Source organism: Oncorhynchus mykiss, chromosome 28, assembly GCF_057628025.1.
Source record: "Oncorhynchus mykiss isolate SJ-2025 chromosome 28, ASM5762802v1, whole genome shotgun sequence".
NCBI lineage: Eukaryota > Metazoa > Chordata > Actinopteri > Salmoniformes > Salmonidae > Oncorhynchus > Oncorhynchus mykiss.
Genome location: NC_143049.1, coordinates 7,583,986 through 7,599,452, shown reverse-complemented (window position 1 = coordinate 7,599,452; position 15,467 = coordinate 7,583,986).

The following is a 15,467-nucleotide window of genomic DNA, read 5'->3' as shown; positions in this document are numbered from 1 at the left end:
ACCTGAGGTTCAAGGAGGATCTGACAGCATTTGACAAAGAAGCTCGGAATCGTCTGTGGCTGGATTTATCAAGTGAGTTGTGCAGGACTGAGTTTTATTTGCATCTGATAAAACTTTATATTTCTTGAGGAAAGAGCATTGTTTGTGTGAGCCAAACTTATTTTATATATATATTTATTTTATGGCAGGGAAATTCGCACTGACACTTAATGTTAGCTTGATGGCTATTAGTTTATACCAATTTATGGTACAATGTTATTTGCAATTGTATAAATATATATATATAGAATTTAGGTCACCCCCTTGCGTGGTGCAAAGGACTGTTTTTATTTGCAACTAGTAAGAACTTTTCTTTTTGTGAGACCCTGATTCATGTGAACGTATACAAGTTTAATATTCTTCATCTAGTCACTGTGATAGTAAATGTCCATTTCTGTTTTTTCTATTAATGCCAGGCGATTCCGTAATATTTTTAAGAGACCGGAATGAGGTTTCTAAAACAGTTTCCTGTATTGAAGACGTTTCCTTAGTTTCGGGTTGGAAAATGAATATCAGTAAGTCAGTCTTATTTCCACTCAAGGATTGTGTTTTACAGGAAGTATATGGTATCCCAATTAAATATAAGGTTACTTATATTGAAATTGTTATATGCAAGGATGAAAACCAAAGGAGTGAATTGAACTTTAACTTCATTGAGATAACAAAGAAGAAATTGAACCTCTGGTTGATGAGAGATATTTTGTTATACGATCGGGTTTTATTATCCAAAGCTGAAGGGTTATCCAGATTGGTTTATGTCTCGTTATCACTTGACTTACCCCCTAAAACATCAGACTTCAACTGTACCTAGAAGTGCACACTATTCTTATTATTATTTTATGTATCTATATATGTATATAGTCAACTATACAACTTCTACTACTACTACACTTTATATCATCCAATAATATATAATGAAAAACACTCAACATGAAGAATTAATGCAAATATGTTAATTTCAAAGATTTAATTTGAAATATAGATTAGGTGCTCTTCTTTTTATAGCAGGAAGTAAAGGGACTGGAAAAGGCTTTGCATATAGCTGAAAACATCCTGGAAATGAGCGAACGCTTCCTTGGTTTCTTCTTGGTAGAGCATACACTCTCTGTTCGGCAGGATTGTTGATCATTGACAATTGCTGGGGGAAAAAATGTAAACATAACATTTTCTTTAACTGACCCTAGTTAGTGTGAAGAATTAGTATTGCATTATTATTATTTAAATTGTAATATTCTACATAATTTACAAATGTCGGGCGGCAGGTAGCCTAGCAGTCTCAATCTGCCTATTTAACGCATAAGTGTTACATAGGCCCCCCCAGGGCTTAGACTGTTTAGTGCCAAAAAGAAGGGGATAAAAACATGCAAAATATATATATATATATTCGTCAACTTTCTCATATCGCTCAGATTTAGGACAGACACTTCAGTTCCATGTAGTGAATCTGTTATTTAATGCATTTGTATGGGCAAATAGCAGTAAGGCCGATACAAACCCCTCGGCCCAGACAGGGCGTAGACTCTTGTGGGTTAAAAAGCATGATCATTACAAAGGTGCAACTCGTGCTGGAGGCAATAAAAGGCCACGCTAAAATGTGCAGTTTTGTTACACCACACAATGCCACAGATGTCTCAGAGACTGAGAAAAATAGGAGCAAGGAAAAACGCTTGTTGACTTGTTTTGAGGGAGCGTGCAATTGGCATGCTGACTGCAGGAATGTCCACCAGAGCTGTGGCCAGAGAATTTAATGTTTATTTCTTTAAGCCGCCTTCAATGTCGTTTTAGAGAATTTGGCAGTATGTCCAACCGGCCTCACAACCACAGACCACGTATATGGCGTCGTGTTGGCTGTATGGTTATGGTGTGGGCAGGCATAAGCTACGGACAACGAACACAATTGATTTTATCAATGGCAATTTGAATGCACAGAGATACCGTCACGAGATCCTTTTAGTCATCTGGGTGAAGCTGTTAAGGTCTTTAGTGATGCTTATGACAATGTTGGATGCTGCAGAATTGGAGAATTGGTGTGCAGAGAAGAGGTGAACAAAGATGGAGTTACACTCTTCTGAAGGATTTTGACATCTCTATCATCACCTTCATTACTGGACTCTGCACAAATGTCTGCAGTTCTACCATCAAGGCTGGTATTTACAATGCCAATCAACCCTGATTGAAGGATCCCACCAGCCATATGTGAGGCTTTAGTTTGAAACTCCTCAGTACATAGTTTGTCAAAGGCTGTGGATTTAAGACTTCTAGAGGATGCCTCCTCCTCATCATTGTTGATCTCACCATGCAAATTGTCCTGTGTATTGACAGCATAGTCATCAACAGATAAATATGATTTGGAGGCGGCAAGGACGTCAATCTGAGAAACAACGGCATCCAAAAGCTTGTACAGGTCTTCTGTATCTCCTTCTAGGCTAGAGAAGCATTCCTCCATGGATTCCTCAGAGTGATACACAGTGAGGATTTGACTAATGACCTCCTTGGTACCGGCTTGAAGGTCCGCTTGGATTTCAAGAGAATCACTATTACAAGTCACCTGAGAATCTAAACTTTCACTAGGAGCCTGTTTGAGAGTCTCATCATGTATTGGTGTAACACCATCGATGACCTTTACAGAGTCTTGGCAGGGAGTGAGAAACCGCCACAGCATTTCTCGAAATCTATGATATATAATACGAGCAGCAATTTTCAGATTCATGTGCCTGCATGGACTGAACAACAGTCTCCACATCTGTTACAAAAGTGTCCAGCAATTTAGATGCTTCAGAGTCTCCCAGTAAGCTGTTTGTAAAGGGGTTGACAGATCTCAGAGCTTCACTCACTGCCTTTCTAGCCTTTGTCTGGAAAGACACACTGGAGAGTTTCTTCATATTTATAACTGGAAGATTCTGGGTAGATTCACTGTTGGTGGTGCTGTCCTGGAGACCAAGTGGAAAAGTGAGATGGGAGAGACATTGTTCACTGTCTAATCAACTCAGATGGTGAGGGGGAACAAGAACTGGTGAAATCATTCAAGTCAGACATGATGCCATCCACAAATAGAATGGCCTCCAGAGACTCTTCAGAATCACACTCTCCAACAGAAGATGAGAACTTCTCCATCACCTCAGTCTTATACAAGACTAGAACCTGGCTGGCAATCACTTTTGTGGTGTCAAGGAGGACTTGGTCTTGCAAATACTTTTTGAGAGCCAAGAGAGGTTTTGGGGTCTCACTTTGTCCTTTTTGTTCATTCATAGATGAGGGGGTTATTAAAAGTGGTTTACAAGAAATGGAGTCCGATGTGTCAGCCTCACCATTACTGGAATGACCGACGTCCAGGCACAAAGTTGGAACCATTGTGAAAGAATCTTTTGTGCTCTTCACAAATGTACTTGCCAGATACCCTTTTTCTGGACAGGTAAGAATCCTCTTCAGCGTATTTTTTATGTCGTAGTAACAACCAACAGTGTAAGACCAGATCTTACTCTGATGGTTTTCAAGAAGGACCTGCTCACTCTGTGCAGGAGAGCAGGATGCCCTGATAGACTGGGTAAGATTGTCCAAGTCTGAAACAAAGGTACTTACCAACTCAGAGGCCTCAGGGTCAATCATAAGGTCTCTGATCTCACCTATCCTAGGGCTTGGTGCTCACAGAATCAGTAGGGTATTAAACAAATACTCAAACAGGCAACAGAAGCTATATCTGTCTTACTCCTGTATATATGTATACAGTACCAATTAAGTTTAAGTTAAGTTTGGACACACCTACTTATTCAAGGCTTTTCAAGGCTTTTCTTTATTGGTACTATTTTCTACATTGTAGAATAGTAGTGAAGACATCAAACCTATGAAATAACACATGGAATCATGTAGGTACCAAAAAGTGTGAAACAAATCAAATTTATATTTGAGATTCTTCAAAGTAGCCTTTGCCTTGATGGCAGCTTTGCACACTCTTGGCATTCTCTCAACCAGCTTCACCTGGAATGCTTTTCCAACAGTCTTGAAGGAGTTCCCACATATGCTGAGAACTTATTGGCTGTTTTTCCAACAATTTTTCTCTGTGGTCCAATTCATCCCAAAACATCTCAATTGGGTTGAGGTTGGGTGATTGTGGATGTCAGGTCATCTGATGCAGCTCTCCATCACTCTCCTTCTTGGTCAAATAGCACTTACACAGCCTGGAGACGCAAACCAGATGGGATGGCGTATCACTGCAGAATACTATGGTAGCCATGCTGGTTAAGTGTGCCTTGAATTTGAAATAAATCACAGATAGTGTCACCAACAAAGCGCCCCCACATTATCACACCTCCTCCATGCTTCATGGTGGGAACCACACATGCGGAGATCATCTGTACACCTACTCTCACAAAGACATTGTTGGAATTTGGACTTATCAGACCAAAGAACAGATTTCCACCAGTCTAATGTCCATTGCTCGTGTTTCTTGGCCCAAGCAAGTCTCTTCTTCTTATTGGTGTCCTTTAGTAGTGCTTTCTTCGAAGCAATTTGACCATGAAGGCCTGATTCACGCAGTCTCCACTGAACAGTTGATGTTGAGATGTGTCTGTGACTTGAACTCTGTGAAGCATTTATTTGGGCTGCAATGTGAGGTGCAGTTAACTCTAAAGAACTTATCCTCTGCAGCCGAGTTAACTCTGTCTTCCTTTCCTGTGGCGGTCCTCATGAGAGCCAGTTTCAGTTTCCGGATTGACTGACCTTCATGTCTTAAAGTAATGACAGACTGTTGTTTATCTTTGCTTATTTGAGCTGTTCTTGCCGTAATATGGACTTGGTCTTTTACCAAATAGGGCTATCCTCTGTATACCAACCCTACCTTGTCACAACACAACTGATTGGCTCAAATGCATTAAGAAGGATAGAAATTCCTTTACTTAATTTTTAACAAGGCACACATGTTAATTTATGAAATGCATTCCAGGTGACTACCTCATGAAGCTGGTTGAGAGAATGCCAAGAGTGTGCAAAGCTGTCATCAAGGCAAAGGGTGACTAATTTGAAGAACCCTTTTGACTGGTAATATATATATGGATGATTTACAAAGCCAGGCACATTTAACAATTAGGCTATTGAATATAGACCTAATTTAGTTGGGTTTTCCTCTCCTCAATTTTCTTAGACAATTAGGCTAAGGCAAGGGCTGTTTCCCCATCTCTGCTGCTGCTGCTGCCTCTGCAGCATTGTTCTCAATCCCAATATGCTGGTTAACTTTGCTATTATGCACATAGCAATATAGGAAAGGGCGGCAATTCTACGGAGCGCTGAAGATTATGTTTCAGAACCACGGACAGCGACCGTAGCCAATGCAGGAGAAAGCGCATCTGTTATAAAATAATATTTGATTTATTAGTGTTGCACCATTATTTTTACATAATATAACCATATACAATGTCAGAATCACGTCTTAGCGTGATGGACTGTGCCATCCCTGTGGCCTCGGCAATGGATTAGTCAACTGAGACAGGTGCGAATCAGACAGGTGTCCATGTGCACCATGAAGAAAACAAACCTTTGCGACTGCTCGACTTAAGAAATCCCAGTCAACCAACAGCCTATCGACCAAACTGTAGACCAAATGGGGTCAGCCCTAGATTTACTATTAGGAGATAAAAGGGTATTTCATGGGCAATTTACCTTCCTCAGAACAACATGCTGTAGGGGCAGGTTATAGATATGAAAGATATCACAAATATCCACATCTCTGCTAAATCTATTCCCTTGACTTTATTTCTATTCACAGCATCCTGCTCCATCTGAGGCAGGGGATCCTTCTTCACCTCTTCCTCATCTTCATCATTCTGATTATCAACAAAATCTCTCTCAGCTGCATCAGTATCAGTGCTCTGTTCAACTGTGGACCTGTTGGCACGGGTCGTCCTCTTGGTCTAAAAAGACAATACAGTCAATGACATACTGTATGTTGCCGTTGCTATACAGGCCGTTGAGAAGAGATACAGTAAACAATTGGTGATTGAATATTAAGAGATGGAAGTCTGTTGTAAGGACAATTTACCCTCCAACCTCACAACAACATGTTATATTGCATATTGGACAGGTTTAAAGTGTGGACAGGTAAGACCCCAGATTTCCCTTTCTCTCCTCAGTCTATTCTCTCACCTTAACTTTTCTCCTTGTCACAGCCTTCAGCTCGATTTGAGGCAGGGGTTCCTTCACTTCACTATCTTCTGGATAGTTTAAACCCAGGATGTCATTCTTCATTTTTTGGACTTGACCTTCCAAACTTTGATGATCATGTGGATCATCTTCGTTTAAACTCTGGAATAAATTAGACCATTCTTTAAATGCTCATGGACAATATACCACAGCTAAGAGCTGTTCTTACACATGACATAACGCACAGTTATTATAAACTGGTTACCAACTTAATTAGAAAAGTAAAAATACATGTTTTGTCATACCCGTGGTATACGCTCTGATATACCATAGCTTTCAGCCAATCAGCATTCAAGGCTCAAAACACCCAGTTTATAATGGCCAATATATACATTTTTTTACAGAACAAGTTTTCGCTATAAATACACATAGATCCTATTGCCTGATATCAAGATTCGTAAATAATGCGTTATGGAGTCACCTATTATTATTATAGTTTAGGTAGAATTATGATAAATAGCCTACTGCTCTTATCTTTGCAAGGGTCATATTTCAAATCAATTTATATATCCCTTCGTACATCAGCTGATATCTCAAAGTGATGTACAGAAACCCAGCCTAAAACCCCAAACAGCAAGCAATGCAGGTGTAGAAGCACGGTTTGATGTATAACAAGTCCCATAGGTTATTATAATGCATACATTGTTTTACAATATTAAAAATGATAATATTAGCGGCACATTAACGTTAGCCCACACCGCCACCCAGCTGCCACTACTTGCGGCACCCCTATCGACATGTCCTATAAACCCTGTGGTTCCTGCCGCAGCATAAAAAAAAGACGGTGCAGCGGTTCCTGCACCACTGCATGGGGCTTCTCTGTTAGCAATTCATAGGCTTACCTTATTATCCTCCATGGTTAAAGTCTATGGCTGGAGCCTATGTTCCCATCATGTAAAACTTTACCAAGTGATTACCAAAAAGATAAACTATCACATTTTATAGGTAACTCAGCCAACGTCATAATGTGAATGCACTTTGACGTAATAAAACAACTTCAGGGATGATCTGTCAATCAATGCAATCAGCGACGCAATACTGGATCCCCATACCACTAAAAAGACCACTCGAAACAATAAATACTGGTGTATTAGCTACGTTTCCGTTTTTTTTGTACAATAATGTGATGAGACAACAAATAAATAAGTAAACAACAGCCGAAACCAATGAGCAATACATAACATTGTAAATAAGAATGTATTCTTAACTGACTTGCCTATTTAAATCACAAAAAAAAATCAAATGCAGTAATTTGTGAAGAACGCTTGAGGGCGACTACGAACCATTTTTGAATAAACGAGGACAGAAACATGCCATGTGTTGTTGGGTCAGAGGCAAAGAGTCGTAGTTGAAATGAGAAAAGATGGTGGCGCACGCAGAAATACACGTGGTTCACGGTGGTGGCAGCAAAATAAACTGCAGAGACACAGTTATGACAAATGACATGAGCTAAACCTGAATTAACTGTATGACACAAGTATGTCATGGATGCAAACTGTAGCCCTGGCTAGCTACTGTGGCTAGCACGTTAGCTAACGTGTTACTGTATAGCTACAACACAAGTATTCTAATCTTGAGAGAAACGTAACGTTGGCTATTGTTGTCTGCGGTCCTGTAGCTCAGTTGGTACAGCATGGCGCTTGCAACGCAATAATTGTGGGTTCGATTCCTGGGAGCACCCATATTTAATATGTGTACGTGCATGGCCATTGCTTCGTCCCACAACAAACTATTGTTTATACAGACGACTCGTTGCAGAAGCTTCCGTACGTATTCTTGCGTCCTTTATCAAACAACTCAAACGAAAATAACGTTTCCACTGAACAGCGGCATATTCAGTATCTCTAGGAACAATACTTTGCGGGACGAAGCAAGCATGATCGTAGCTAAGTCGCTTTGGGTAAAAGTTATTCCTAAATCGCTTATACACAGAACCAGTACAGTGGTGGAAAAAGTACCCAATTGTCATACATGACTGAGTCATTTTCTATTAAGGTATCTTTACTTTTACTCAAGTTAAAGTCACCCAGTAAAATACTAGAGTAATAGTCTAAAAGTATTTGGTTTTAAATATACTCAAGTATCAAAAATTTAATTGGATAAAATATACTTATAAACCTATAAAGAATTTAAAATTCCTTATATTAATAAGCAAACAGTTTTATAATGAAGAGTAGACCCAACTAAACCCCCTGGATTCTTTACACACACACATTGAAGTGCAAAAATCTCAACTTTGGACTCATCAGACCAAAGGACAGATTTCCACCAGTCTAACGGTCCATTGCTCATGTTTCTTGGCCCATGCAAGTCTCTTCTTATTATTGGTGTCCATCCTTTAGTAGTGGTTTCAATGGAGCAATTCGACCATGAAGGCCTGATTCACGCAGTCTCCTCTGAACAGTGTATGTTGAGATGTGTGTTTCTTGAACACTGTGAAGAATTTATTTGGGCTCCAATCTGAGGTGCAGTTAACGCTACTGAACTTATCCTCTGCAGCAAAGGTAACTCTAGGTCTTCCTCATGAGAGCCAGTTTCATCATAGCGGTTCATGGTTTTTGCGACCTCACTAGAAGAATCTTTCAAAGTTCTTGAAATGTTCCCTATTGACTGACCTTCATGTCTTAAGCAACAATGGACTGTTGTTTCTCTTTGCTTATTTGAGCTGTTCTTGGCATAATATGGACTTGGTATTTTACCAAATAGGGAAATCTGAGTCCTGAGGCCTGGTCCTCCTCCGAGAGAAAGAAAGAGAGAATTAGAGAGAGCATACTTAAAGTCACACAGGACACCGGATAAGACAGGAGAAGTACTCCAGATATACAGTGCCTTGCGAAAGTATTCGGCCCCCTTGAACTTTGCGACATTTCAGGCTTCAAACAAAGATATAAAACTGTATTTTTTTGTGAAGAATCAACAACAAGTGGGACACAATCATGAAGTGGAACAACATTTATTGGATATTTCAAACTTTTTTAACAAATCAAAAACTGAAAAATTGGGCTTGCAAAATTATTCAGCCCCTTTACTTTCAGTGCAGCAAACTCTCTCCAGAAGTTCAGTGAGGATCTCTGAATGATCCAATGTTGACCTAAATGACTAATGATGATAAATACAATCCTCCTGTGTGTAATCAAGTCTCCGTATAAATGCACCTGCACTGTGATAGTCTCAGAGGTCCGTTAAAAGCGCAGAGAGCATCATGAAGAACAAGGAACACACCAGGCAGGTCCGAGATACTGTTGTGAAGAAGTTTAAAGCCGGATTTGGATACAAAAAGATTTCCCAAGCTTTAAACATCCCAAGGAGCACTGTGCAAGCGATAATATTGAAATGGAAGGAGTATCAGACCACTGCAAATCTACCAAGACCTGGCCGTCCCTCTAAACTTTCAGCTCATACAAGGAGAAGACTGATCAGAGATGCAGCCAAGAGGCCCATGATCACTCTGGATGAACTGCAGAGATCTACAGCTGAGGTGGGAGACTCTGTCCATAGGACAACAATCAGTCGTATATTGCACAAATCTGGCCTTTATGGAAGAGTGGCAAGAAGAAAGCCATTTCTTAAAGATATCCATAAAAAGTGTTGTTTAAAGTTTGCCACAAGCCACCTGGGAGACACACCAAACATGTGGAAGAAGGTGCTCTGGTCAGATGAAACCAAAATTGAACTTTTTGGCAACAATGCAAAACGTTATGTTTGGCGTAAAAGCAACACAGCTCATCACCCTGAACACACCATCCCCACTGTCAAACATGGTGGTGGCAGCATCATGGTTTGGGCCTGCTTTTCTTCAGCAGGGACAGGGAAGATGGTTATAATTGATGGGAAGATGGATGGAGCCAAATACAGGACCATTCTGGAAGAAAACCTGATGGAGTCTGCAAAAGACCTGAGACTGGGACGGAGATTTGTCTTCCAACAAGACAATGATCCAAAACATAAAGCAAAATCTACAATGGAATGGTTCAAAAATAAACATATCCAGGTGTTAGAATGGCCAAGTCAAAGTCCAGACCTGAATTCAATCGAGAATCTGTGGAAAGAACTGAAAACTGCTGTTCACAAATGCTCTCCATCCAACCTCACTGAGCTCGAGCTGTTTTGCAAGGAGGAATGGGAAAAAATGTCAGTCTCTCGATGTGCAAAACTGATAGAGACATACCCCAAGCGACTTACAGCTGTAATTGCAGCAAAAGGTGGCGCTACAAAGTATTAACTTAAGGGGGCTGAATAATTTTGCACGCCCAATTTTTCAGTTTTTGATTTGTTAAAAAAGTTTGAAATATCCAATAAATGTCGTTCCACTTCATGATTGTGTCCTACTTGTTGTTGATTCTTCACAAAAAAATACAGTTTTATATCTTTATGTTTGAAGCCTGAAATGTGGCAAAAGGTTGCAAAGTTAAAGGGGGCCGAATACTTTCGCAAGGCACTGTATATGAGGTAATCCCTGGGTTCCTTCCGGGAGAAACATGATTTGTCAAGTTTAAAAGTTTAAATGGTTTATAGTAAATGTATTTTAAAAGAGATAAAAGTTCCTGCATCGGAAAAAGTGTGGTCTAGGGTGTTTGCAAATATGGATGTGAAATCAATATGGAAGAATGTAAATGTAAAATATAATTCTATAGAGTGTGAAGACAATGATTTTAAATTGAAACATAATAGGATTTTTACAAATGTGGTTTTGCATCAAATAAATAGGGATATTAAAAGAGAATGTGATATTTGTGGTACAGGGGCGGAACATTTTGGCACTTTTTTGTTGAATGTAGCAGGTTAAAAGATTTATGAGTTTTTAAAAGGGCTTTTAGTAAAACATTGGGGGGAGGAGATTTTTAATGGGGTGGAATGGAGGAGATTCTGTCTTTTTGGTACTAATGGGAAAAGTAAAGTTTAGAATTTTAATTTGGTTAATTATGTTTTAAGTCATGCTAGATACGCTGTAAGATTAAGAAGGAACATGGTTCATTATGAGGGGAAATGTGTGTGTGTGGAAGGTCTTTTTAGAAGGATTTTAGAAAATGATACTGAGATAATATATAAATACGGTGGAGGAAATTTTGAAAAACTGTTTGTGTGGGGGAGTACTTTTATTGAAATAATGTCAAATGGGAAACTTGCATTTAATTGTTATGAGTGAATGATTGTGTTTTAAATTGATTTTATTCTATTCTTTTTCTGATTTTGTAAAAGGGTGAATTGTTGTAAATATTGACTGAATGTTGTGTGTTTTTTCATAATAAAATATTTTTTTAAAAGTACGCCTGATCTCGGAAGCTAAGCAGGGTCGGGCCTGGTTAGTACTTGGATGGGAGACCGCCTGGGAATACCAGATGCTGTAAGTTTTTTGTCACTGCCTTGTGGAATTTCAACTCTTTGTCCGTTTTTTCCCACAAGGCTGAAATATGTGCCCTCGCTTTGAAATAAGTATGCAAGGTTAGTTTGTATTTCATCCAACAATCTGTGCTACAAATTATGGCTACAGTATATGCAATTTCTTCCACTTTTTGAGATGGCCATACCAGCCTGAGTGAGCACTTCCTGTTTGGAAAGTGAGACAGGTGTTGGTAATTAAGTCGTGAGTGAGTGAGTGTTTGTTTGCTTGAGAGCTTTTTTGGTTATTTTCAACGTTTTTTGAAGTATAATTTTGATTTTTGCATTTGAAAAAGTTGAAGTTTTGTTCGTTTTTTTTCCCCTTTGCAGTTTTTCTGCTTGGGGGAGAGTTTTTTTGCCTCTTTTTTTGTTTAATATGACGGACAACATGGCAATGGCTAACGGAACGGACAAGGACAAAGAAATTGCTCAACGGAAGAAACATGGAGATGAAGGAGGAATGAAATATGGTAAAGAATTTACGGTGGCAGTGGAGTTGATAACGTCACGACGATGGAATTACTACGTGGATAGGTGGTGGGATGTAGAGTAAAAGGAGAAAGAAAGTACGAGGTCACGATGAGAAATGGAAAAGGAAAAGAGCGCTTAATGGCTTCATGATTAAAGAAACAAGAATGATGGCAAGAGACATGGTTTCCAATGAACTCATAGTCTCTTTAATGAATTTGCCTGTGTATATGGAAGACAGCGCTATATTGACCAAGCTAAGTAGCTGGGGTGTCTCAGCAGTCTGAAATTAGGAGGAGAGTTTGGCCAGGGACTGAGATAGCAGATGGCACGAGATACTGCAAAGTGAAATTTACTGATACTGTGAAATCATTGCCGTACTCTACAAAGTTTGACACACTTGAAGGTGGAGAGTACTTTAGAGTTATTCATGAGAAGCAGGTCAGAGTTTGTAGGCTTTGCATTCAGCCTGGGCATATTTTGAAGGACTGCCCTGAATTCAAATGTTATAAGTGTGGGAAGCAAGGGCATTATGCAAGAGAATGTGTAGGTGGAAAGGAAAGGGCATTTTGCGAAGGATGTGGCATGAGAACTGACGAGTGCAACTGTGGAGAGGGAGTGAATGAGGAGGGGAGCCAGGATATTTTTGTGGAGGCTGATGTATCACCGAGAGCAGAAGAAGATGATGGAAGACAGGACGTGGTGGAGGGTGGAGAGACGGAGAACGCAAGAAGGGAGAAGATGGAACAGAAGACGAATGAAATAGGGAGCAGTATGGATTCAGAAATAAGAAGAGGGAGTTTTCAGGAAGAGAGGGGGAGAGGGCTGGGTGGAGGAACTGGGGACTCACATGTGGGTGCCTCGGAAGGAGGTGAAGTGGAGGGGAGTGGGATGCTGACAACGATTCAGGAGACACAAATGGATACAGGAAGCACAACAGGCACAGGAAAGAAGAGTTTGAGTTGGTTGGAAGAGATGGATTTAGAGTCAATTTCAGATTCAGATGACATGGAAAAGATTGACAGAATAAGGTGAGGCTACAGGAAGAGGAAAGTGGCGGCGGAGGTGAAAAAGGACGGAAAAGGAAGAAAATATGACAACAGGTAGAGGTTAATGAGAAAATACTTAGTTTTTATTATTTATTGGAATGGTTAATTTTATGTCAATCAATGCGAATGGTTTAAGAACCATGGAAAAAATTCAAAGAATAGTCAAAATGAAGAATTCTGATATTTTATGTCTTCAAGAAACACATTGGGACAATATGTATTTTAGAAGTTAAAACAATATGGAGAGATTTTATTTTTGTTAACAATGGTAGGGGGAATTCAAGTGGTGTTGCTATTTTATTGAGGAAGGATGTGGTAGAGAATGTGAAACATATAATGATAATAACGGGAGGATTTTAATTTTAGATTTTGAATATATGAGTATGGTTTTTAGAATTATAAATATTTATGCTCCTAATACTGAAAAAGAGCGCAAAGATTTATTTTTAGAATTAGGGAAATGGTGTGAGGGGAACTGTATTGTAGTTGGGGATTTTAATGTTAAAATGGATAGACTGGATATAACAAGGGGAGCTATTTTTAGAAGTGATGTATCTAGGGGGGTTTTAAAGAAGATGATGTTAGAAAAAGGAATGATTGAAATGTGGAGAGAGGAAAATCCAGATAAAAGAGCATTTTCTAGAAGGCAGGTGGTTTTAGGGGATTTGAAACAAACAAGGATAGATCTGGTTTTAGTAAAAGAAGGTTTAAGGAATTTTATGAAAGCTATTAAGTATGTTTTTTTGTAACTTTTAGTGATCATGCAGGTTTAACATTTTCAGTGGGTTTAGATAAGGAAAGAACAGGGTGTATGAATGCACAGTATTTAGAAGATAAGGAATATGGGAAACAACTTAAATCTTTGATTGCATGTGAAATGGAGGATAAGCGGAAAGAGAATGATAAGTGTTTATGGTGGGACAAGGTTAAGGAAAAAATAAAAGTTTAGTATAAGATATGCAAGGAAAAAGAGGGAAGGATGAAAAGAGAAGAACATGAGTTGAGAGCTAAATTGGATGAAGAAATGGGGAAGTGTGACAGAACCTAATTATAATATAGAAACATTTTTTTCTTGGTTTAGAAACGAATAAACAGAGGAGAACATATATTAGAGAGATTGAAAATGTAAAGGGTGAAGTTGTCAATGATTATGTAGAGATATTAGAAACAGTGCAGATTTTTTATAAGGATTTATTTAAGAAAGGGGAGGTGGATGGAGGGGTGTGTAAAGGAGATATTGGATAGTGTGGATGTGCAAATTCATGTAGAGGATAAACAAATGTGTGATGGGAAGATAACAGTGAACAAAGTTAAAGATGCGATTAAGGGGTTACAAGTAAATAAGAGTCCTGGTGTGGATGGAATAATTGCAGAATTTTATAAAATATATTTAAGTTTTTTAGCACCTATTTTATTGGAAGTTTATCAATATATGGAGGATAATAACAGTATTTCAGAATCTATGGTGACAGGGCTGATAACGATTTTATATAAAAATAAGGGGAGCAAATTGAAACTGTAGAATTATAGGCCAATTAGTTTATTAAATTCGGATTATAAGATTTTAGCTAAGATACTGGCAAATAGAATGAAGCAAGTTTTAAATGATATTATAGCACCTACACAGAATTATAGTGTGCCTGGTAGAGATATTGCTGATACGATTAGAGATGTGATAAATAAAATGAATCATGCATGATAAGATGGGGGGAACAGTTTTAAGCATAGATTTAAATAAAGCCTTTGATAGGGTAGAGCATGATTTTATGTTTAGGGTAATGGATAAATATGGTTTTGGTAATAGAATAATAGGATGGATAAAATTATTATATAAGAAGGCAAAAAGTAGGGTGAAGTGTAATGGGGTTTTAACTGATTCTTTTATTCTTGAGAGATCTGTGAGACAGGGATGCCCTTTATCAGCTTTATTATTTGTTTTATCGGTAGACCCTTTAGCAGCATTTAAAAAAAAGATAATCTTATAAATTGTGTACAGACACCACAAGGAGGTTTTAGTTTGATTCATCAATACGCAGATGATACCACTATAACAGTTAGAGATGAGGGAAGTGTAAAAAGGGTGATGGAGTGTTTTAAAGTATATGGACAAGCATCAGGTGCAAAGGTTAATATGGAGAAGTCAGTTGTAATGTATATTGGGAAGATTAATGAGGGGAATTTTACTTTTAAGGTGGTAAAAGATTATTTTAAGGTGTTAGGAGTGTTTTTAGGGGTGAACGAAAAGGAAGCTAGGGATTTGACATGGAGTGGTTTAATAAATAAAGTTAGAAAGGTGGTAAATATGTGGAGGGGGAGGTCTTTGAAGTTAAAAGGTTAAGT